Source organism: Notothenia rossii, assembly GCF_949606895.1.
Source record: "Notothenia rossii genome assembly, chromosome: 4".
Classification (NCBI taxonomy): Eukaryota; Metazoa; Chordata; class Actinopteri; order Perciformes; family Nototheniidae; genus Notothenia; species Notothenia rossii.
The window spans coordinates 26,335,855-26,344,375 of NC_136902.1; the positions used below are offsets into that span (position 1 = coordinate 26,335,855).

Sequence of the window (8,521 nt, forward strand, 5' to 3'; positions counted from 1 at the left end):
ATTGTGTGGTAGTCACATATAGTTTCTCAGAACTTCACGAATTTTGGCACAGACATTCCTCATGGAATTGCGGACATATTTGTAAATAGATTCCATTAGCCCCGCCCCCCAGGAAGTCGGCCATTTTGAAAAATGTGCGTTTTTCATGCATTTTAAGCACATTCTTGCAAACTCCTCCTAGGGGAATGATCGGAAAAGTTCCAGTCCAGGACACGTTCAGCCCCTATCCAATATGATGCTAAGTTGCGAAGGAATAATTGATCGCTCAAACGATGAGCTCGTAAGCGAACGGAGAATGTTCCATTTTTGACGATTTACATGTCACAAACTACTACAAACTACTTGCATATATTTTTTCCAATATTCACGAAACACTGTATACACATTGCTATTATAATTGCACACATATTTCAAATTTCTTTTCATTAGCCACGCCCCCCAGAAAGTCGGCCATTTGGAAAAATGTGCGTTTTTCAGCCATTTTAAGGACATTTTTGCAAACTCCTCCCAGGGGTATGATCGGAAAAATTCCAATCCAGGACAAATTCAACCCCTATCCAATATGATGCTAAATTGTGAAGAAAATAGTTGCTAGCTCAAACGGGGAGCTCGTAAGCTAACGGAGAATGTACAATTTTTTACAATTTATGTCAGATAACCTACTGACACCTGCCTGTCTGCCTGCAACATCAACTCACACACACACACACACACACACACACACACACACACACACACACACACACACACACACACACACACACACACACACACACACACACACACACACACACACACACACACACACACACACACACACACACACACACACACTCACACAGACACACTCACACACACACACACACACACACACACACACACACACACACACACACACACACACACACACACACACACACACACACACACACACGCACCTACTGTTAGTCCAACAACGCCCTTTGCTGGGGGCATATTCATTACAACAGACACCTATACACTCCCTAACCCTAACCCCACTGTTTATTTGTATATATCTCCTAAAGCCTACAAATAAAGTGTGAAATGTGGGCTGCCTGTTACATATATTATTGAGCGATATATATTATACACACTGTTCTGTTTCTGCACTGACCTCAGCAGCTGTTCTCACTGTAAACATCGTGTTACAATGAAAGCAGTTGTATTAAAAAAAGAAATAGCCTAACATCCAGGGGAGATGTAATTAGTGAGTAAACAAACGGTAAAGGGCAGAAAGTCTGATGCACATTTTATCATCTCAAATAACTTACAATCACAACGGGAACAGTTTGCAGAGCTGTACTTTGTTGACATAAGTCCAGCCATGCGTCACGCCTCTTTTAAACATCACTGTTGGCTGAAATCGACTTCGGAGGATACATTCCTCGGTTATAGCTCCTCCAGAGAGACTCCCCTCTCCTCTATATCGTTGTACCCTCGGTTATAGCTCCTCCAGAGAGACTCCTCTCTCCTCTCTCCTCTACATCGTTGTACCCTCGGTTATAGCTCCTGCAGAGAGACTCCTCTCTCCTCAAAATCAGTGTATCCTCGTTTACGGCACCTCCAGACAGCCTCCTCGAATATCGATCCTCGACGAGCCTTTAGAGAAATGTGTTTTCCTTCGAGACGGCGCGCCAACATCCGTTTCCGGGTCGATGCCGGAGGACCTGGGACGCGAAAATTAGAGAAATGACAAACGGCTCATTTCCGAGGACTCGCGCGCGTCTGCTTGACGCCGGGACGACCGGCTGCCCTCCCCGACAGGCGCACGGACGCGAGGGCCCGCTCATCACTGCGCGCACAAGTGCGACCGCAGTTTTAATTTTGATTGTTGTTGCTTTATAACAAAAAGTTAAACTATGAAAATGTCAAAGAACTGTTTTATTTCAATGTTGACACAACACATCTGAAATACATTGGAATTGCATGCACAGGTTTCACGCTACCAACTGTTTTCATTCTGGCATTTTACTGCCTCTATCATAAAAATTGCTCATAATATAAAGCATATCAGAACACAGAGTGTGTTTGTGCATTCTTTATACTCATCACAATGTCAAGACTAACCCTAGCCCATCTGCAGACCATTTTTATTGGAACCACCAGGGTTAGCCGTTTATCTAACTGTTAGGAATTGGTTTTAAGAGTTCAGGTTGGAAATAACAACAAAAAAAGGGTGGTTCTTCAGCCTCTAATTGTGATGGTTTGGGAAAAGCATTCAGGGACTGAATTGTCTTCACAAGTACTGTAGCACAAGAGCACCAAGCATGTAAAAAGTTTGATCCATAACTCACAATATTCCCACATTGGCTGAGGAAGAAAATTCCTCCGCAGTGGTACCATTTCAAGCTTTGTGGTGTTTTGATTCAGCTCAGATACAAATGTGCTCATCTTGCGGGTGTGCTTAATTCCCAGAAAAACATACACAAAAGCACAAAGCCTTAAATCTACAGAGAGATGCAAGAGAGGGAAAGCAGGTGATGCATATGTCAACATGCTGCAGACTTTCACAAACAGTCTCTAGAGGGAGCAGATGCGAAGTGCAGCGAGCATGCAAAAAGGAGGACTATCACAATGACTGCAGCTACGGCATTTTGGTTTTGCAGAACTGACAATTGTCTCATTTCCCTTGAAAAGCGCAGGATTATTCTGTTGTGAGTGCTTTTAAGTGGTCCATAAATGTTATTCATTTTGGAAGTCAGGGCTAAGAGTGAAGGTGAAAGGGAGGTTAAGAGAAGGCTTAACAATTATTTGCAGGCACACAAAAAGTAAAAATCTTATTACAGAAACACTTCAGAAACAGTGTGGTGTGTATTGTGGCTTAGACGTACAGTATTGTTTCAGTGGAGGGCCTTGGGACAAAGCTGACTCCAGGTTAAATGGCAGTTTCACGCAGTTTCACACACACGCACACACACACACACACACACACACACACACACACACACACACACACACACACACACACACACACACACACGCACACACACACACACGCACACACACAAGTGAAGCAGCTACAAGCCAAAAGTGACTACGAGTCTTTATGGGATTTAAGCTGAAATAACAAAGTGAGAAAGCGAGGCAATCCGGGGCTAGAGGCTTAGTTGTTCTGAAAGAAAAGGAGTGAATGAAGGAGCCGGGGAGGCTACGGCACTCTGCTGGTCGCTGGTACCGGGCCATCTGGCCCAACATCATTAATGGAAAGTTTCCCAGCCTGTGAACCCGTGGCTGGTGTTTGTTCAGTTTGGCTAAATTGTTCTTACTCGTCAAAGTGTGAATGGGAAAAAGCGGAGTCAACTAAACCTGATTGACTGATGTCCGAAATGCAACCCTGTGCACCCTGCCACATCTCACCTGCTTATTCCTGATTATTGATATAATAAAAGGAATATTTATTTAAAAAATGTCTTTGGAGAACTACCATCCTACCTCACAGGATTAAACCATGTCATCTGTTATAACAAGTTCTGAACAAATGAAGACATTATTAAGTAGAAGTTAAGGCGAAGGCAGCCTGCTGGTAGCTGGTAGCCGTCCATTTGGCCGAGGAGCAGCAGTAAGTCAGGACCTTACAGAGCTGCCTCTGGTCTGCTGACTGGAGCTGCTCCAAACAGCTCTCCTAGGGAGGACAACTCACTCTACTCTCTATGAAACAGAGCCGATTTATGAAGAAGCCCACATGTGATCATCGTGATTTGTTAAAAGATACTTGACTTTCTAAAAAGGCTCAGGCACTGCTGCACAAGATCAAGTCACAAGCATACTGTAGGAGGCTGAGCAAAACATGAACAAGATGTTTTTTTAATCAAGATGTCCTCTTTGGAACAGAAGTTATTTTAGAGTAATGTAATGTAATGTAGATGTAATGTTTTAAAGTACATATTGACAAAATTGTGTAATTTAAAGTTGATCCCCAAAACCCCAAACTCTTTCTTGTGCCACATCATCATCTTAAATATAACTTGTTAGGGATTTAAGCAGTGACCGTAGTCAAAATGAACTCACCTGTCCATCCGTTTCCAGGGGAACTAAATTCCACAGGAGTTCAGAACATTCCAAGTTGGGATCAGCGTCCACCTGAGCCCAACATGCCTCCGACAGCACTGAACATCTCCATAGTTACTGAACAGCTTTTTCCTGTTTTACCTCTCATAGCCTTTCTGTTGCAATGCAAATAAAACTCACATGTCCCCATGAGCCTCTTAATTATTCACTCACAATACAGAGTGCATTTCATTCACACCTAAATGCATTTGCTGAGTTCTTGTTATATGCTTGCAAAGCACCTATTCTGAGGCTTGAGCATGTTTAAATGCAATGAGAATGCACAGAAAAGAGGAGCTGAATCTCAAAAGTTGAATCCAAAAAGTTTAAAGCAGATAGAATTTCTATTTAGAGATAATCCAAAACGTGCCTTAAATGATTTTCAGAAAGCAGTGGAAAAAAAACCTTCAGTAATTCCAGTGATGGGAATGATGGGAATGGTGCCTGGAGGGCAGAAAGAGAGCAGCGGCAAAGTCCCACTTTGGTGCAAATAGTCCAGGGAGTCTTAAAAAGAGTCCGGAAAGCAGCCGGTGTGTGAGTTAAAAAGCGGCGCAGTGAGATCTGAGTATTCCCCTGTCTGCAGTCAGCTCCACTGATGAACGGCTGCACTCCGGCTCCACTTAGAAAAACACACAACCCCTATGCACACACATAAAACTCTTCTTAACACACACACGCGAGGAGTTCACACACACACATTCAAAGAGTTTTCACAGGAACTGAGCGGAGTAGAAGTGCTCAGAGGGAGAGCAGGCAGGAATAATGGACTTAATTCAAGAGGGGAGAGAGCAAGAGAGGGAGGGAGGGGTTGCACAGAGGAGGTGAGAGGAGGGGGGGAAAGGGGCAGGCACATGCTGTGTTCTCAATGTGTGTGTGCCACTGTATTCATTTGCATTGGTACCTGTATGAAAAAAAATGTACGTTACTCTTTTACTTGGACTCGGATTAGTCTTAAAGACCTGTATTTACTGTTTATTTTTGTCCATCCCTGTTCAAAATTGACAATTGTGAGAGAACGTTGTGTTATCTTTGGTTGTCGATCCAAAAAACTCATCTTTGATCTCACTTTGAGAAACTGAGAGACAGACTTTAGACAGGCTTCTATTCACATTTTCAATTTGCACAAACAAAAACTTGTGAAATTGCTCTCATGCTTGCCTGAGGAGAAAACAATAAAATGCTAAAATGAACTTCAACAATTTATTTTTCATAAATAGTTTAATGGCACTGGACTAGAAAATATTTGCCACCAAATGATAGATTTGATATTAAGTATTAAGTACAATCTGACATCCCCCAGATGCACAGTCTGATAAAGATTGCAAACACATTTTATTGGACATATCTTGCACATAGTGACATGGGATGAACTTCTGTGGATCACTGTGGTTGCAGTGGGTAGCCTCAAATCACAACAATTAAGCCAAACAATTGGATGTAACTGATCTGAGACGTGACTTGAATCAAGGCTTGACTTGGATCTTGCTCTGACTCATGACTTTACTCAGAAGACTTAAAAACAGGGTTGCAGTATATTGATGTATTTTGATAAGACAGCAGTTTGGATAAAGATCACTACAAACACTAGCAGAGAGAGAGAAAGATTTCTAGACACAGGAAAAATACTGCATGCGGGTGTGGACAGCATGTAGGCTGATAAGCTACTGAAAATATAGTAAGAGGGTAATTGGCACACATTTATAACATATGAGGGATGACATCATCCTCTGCAAGTTAAAGAATGGGTCACCTATTCATGACAACAAGCCTTTGAACACACCAATGTATGAAAAGCACAGAAAGTAAGGAAAAAGTTACAGTTTTATAAAGTTTAAAAAGTGTAAAAGTGATATAATGTCCCTTCTCAAGTAGAATTCCAGAGTTGATCCATTTAAGTGCCAGGCGAAAGATCAGAATCAGATCAGATCAGAATACCTTTATTAATCCCAGAGGGGAAATATACGTTGTTACAGCAGAAAAAGAGCCACAGACAGCTTAATGTTACATATGTTACATATGTTACATGCATTAAAAAGTATTAAAGTCAAAACAAAAAAGTTATAATATAATACAAAATATAATACAACTTAAAAGTTACACAATTTACAAAACACACATCCTTTAACAGTTCTTAGGATTTAGCAGCCAGGTATATATTGCAGTTATTAACGGCATATACATATATTGCACATATAGCACATATTGCACATATTTGGTTGGTAATTAACAGCAAGGTGTGTTATAGTCTGTCTTGTTGTGTGTGTTGATAAAGTTGAGCTTAACTTTTTCGCTCTTAGAATGGTTGCTAAAGGGGTATTTTCAGGGAAAGTCTTTGCTTTCTGATTTAAAAAAGAACACGTGGAAAGGTTAGCCTAAAAAAAATCAACTACAATGTATTCCTCTGATGAAAAATGTTCATGATGGAAAAATTAATCAAAGCATCCATTTAACTTGTGAAACAACTCCTGCGGCATAATGCTGTATCTTCTGGTGTGCTTGGCACTTTTCTGAGAATATTAAGTAGAACTTTAACAGATTCTACTTAGGTATATCAAATCATCTTTGTCCTTGCCCTACTGCAGCCAAACCTTATACCTAAGCTGCAATCACATGACAAGCGGTAAAGTGGCTCTGCGCTGATGTTACCTATGTTTCTATGGAGAGTGTTGCCGCTCGACTAAGTGGAAGTGTGACGTTCGAAATTATTTAAACTTTGATCCCATTTACCACCGACCTTTCAACACACAACCACCAGATGACAGCTGTAATCGGGGTTTCCGCTAGGATTTTTTCTTGCCGGTCAAGTGTCCGGATATTTAATTTATTTTACCGGACACATTTTAAAATTACCGGTCATGTTTCGATAATAATAATAATAATTGTGTAGCAGAGTTTCCGTTCGCAGGTAATTACCGGACTATGACCGGATATGCTGATTTTGAAAACTCAGTTAATGGGCTCATTTTTATATTGCTTCAGTTTATAATCGTAACAGAACGAAAAGTTCAGATTAATTTTTCAATAAATGATGCGCTTCCACAAACAACAAACAACATAATTATTACAATCAAACAAACATCTTATAGTAGATAAAGTACATTATTCAAAAGTTTACATTAACTTTGGATAATAACACGTGAGAAACCGGAGCCTCTCTTTTTCCTCTCTCCCTCCCTCTCTCTCCTGACAGCCCGTCAGGAGAGGCTTCTCAATACTCTAATTTCCCCTCCTCGACTCCTCGGTCCTCCGGTAGTGACCCGGAAATGGATTTCATCTGTCCATCAGACAGAGTGCTGCTGTGCCTCCTGTCATCATTAATGGACGTCTCTTTAAAATAATCGCTCAGAGGAGAGGAGTTCTCATTTCTCTAACCGCCTGCTGCTTCCCCTCCTCTCTCCTTGGCTCCCCTCCTCGGCTCTTCCGCTCGCATCTCCTGTGGGCGGGACTAAGTCTTGAGGATAGGAGTCGAGGATAGGAGTCGAGGATAGGAGTCGAGGGGAAATTAGAGTATTGAGAACCCTAGTATCTCATGCAGCTCGCTAAACAGCGGGCGGGGCTTCAGGTGATCATGCAGAGCTGCTTGTCTCCATCAGACTCAGCAGCAGCTGATCTCGCTCGCGTCCGGTTACGCAGGGTCCACACGGCGACGTGCATTGAAGCTTGCCTGTGAGCTTGTCTGAAACTCAACCATCAACCAATCACATGAATCTCCCGTCCCAGACACACAAGCACGCGGTTTGATTGGCTAGAGCTTGTACTGGCATATGATTTGATTGGCTGACGCTTCCGTCGAAGCTTCAAAAGTTGAGCATTGTTCAATTTGTTAAGCGAGCAACGAGAGCAAAGCGAAGCAACGCTCCCACAATGCAGTTCGGCAAAGCGTGACGTCACCCCATTCAAAGTGAATGGGAAGAAGTGTTGAAGCTTCAACGCACGCCGCCGTGTGGACGGGCCGTTATACTTCACTCGCGTTTATGTCCATATTGATCAGATCCAGCTCTCCTGATCGGTCTTTATAGAGAGCACCGATCAAACTATTAAGAGTAAATATCGACCGATAACAGGGCTCTCATGTTTTGAACAGAGTTCAGAGTGAGATTTTGGCAGCGGTGTTTGGTACTCCAACTTCTGGCTCCCCTCAAAGTTCCCATGAAGCCCTCTGTACCGCGAATGTCAACCGGGGGGGGGGGGGGGGTGCTAGTGGAGTATGAAGCGTGAGAAATACAAGGTGTGGCGTGTGAGCGTGTGAATGGAGTGAGATTACCGGCTAACGGAAACCCTGAGCTGTATGTAGCGCCGCAAGCTAGCCGAGCTAACTGGCTGTTTTTAACCGAAAGGCCCGGTGCCCAACCTCGCAGTGAGCAAAGAACAACTTGCAGAACATGAGAATGTTTACATTTTAAGCCCCGCTCTTATAGGGGAGAGAGCATTATACATTACTCACATTTTAGCT

At 42.5% G+C, this 8,521-nt stretch overlaps 1 protein-coding gene across 1 annotated transcript in view; it reads right to left on the bottom strand.

Moving 5' to 3' along the window:
- sema3b (sema domain, immunoglobulin domain (Ig), short basic domain, secreted, (semaphorin) 3B) overlaps positions 1-4,813 on the bottom strand; it is a 42,399-nt gene extending 37,586 nt beyond the window's left edge. The window contains exon 1 of the mRNA XM_079674189.1: positions 4,030-4,813. The gene's annotated coding sequence lies outside the window, so the exon portion shown is untranslated. The remainder of the gene's footprint in view (positions 1-4,029) is intronic.
- Positions 4,814-8,521: the final 3,708 nt, after the last annotated feature.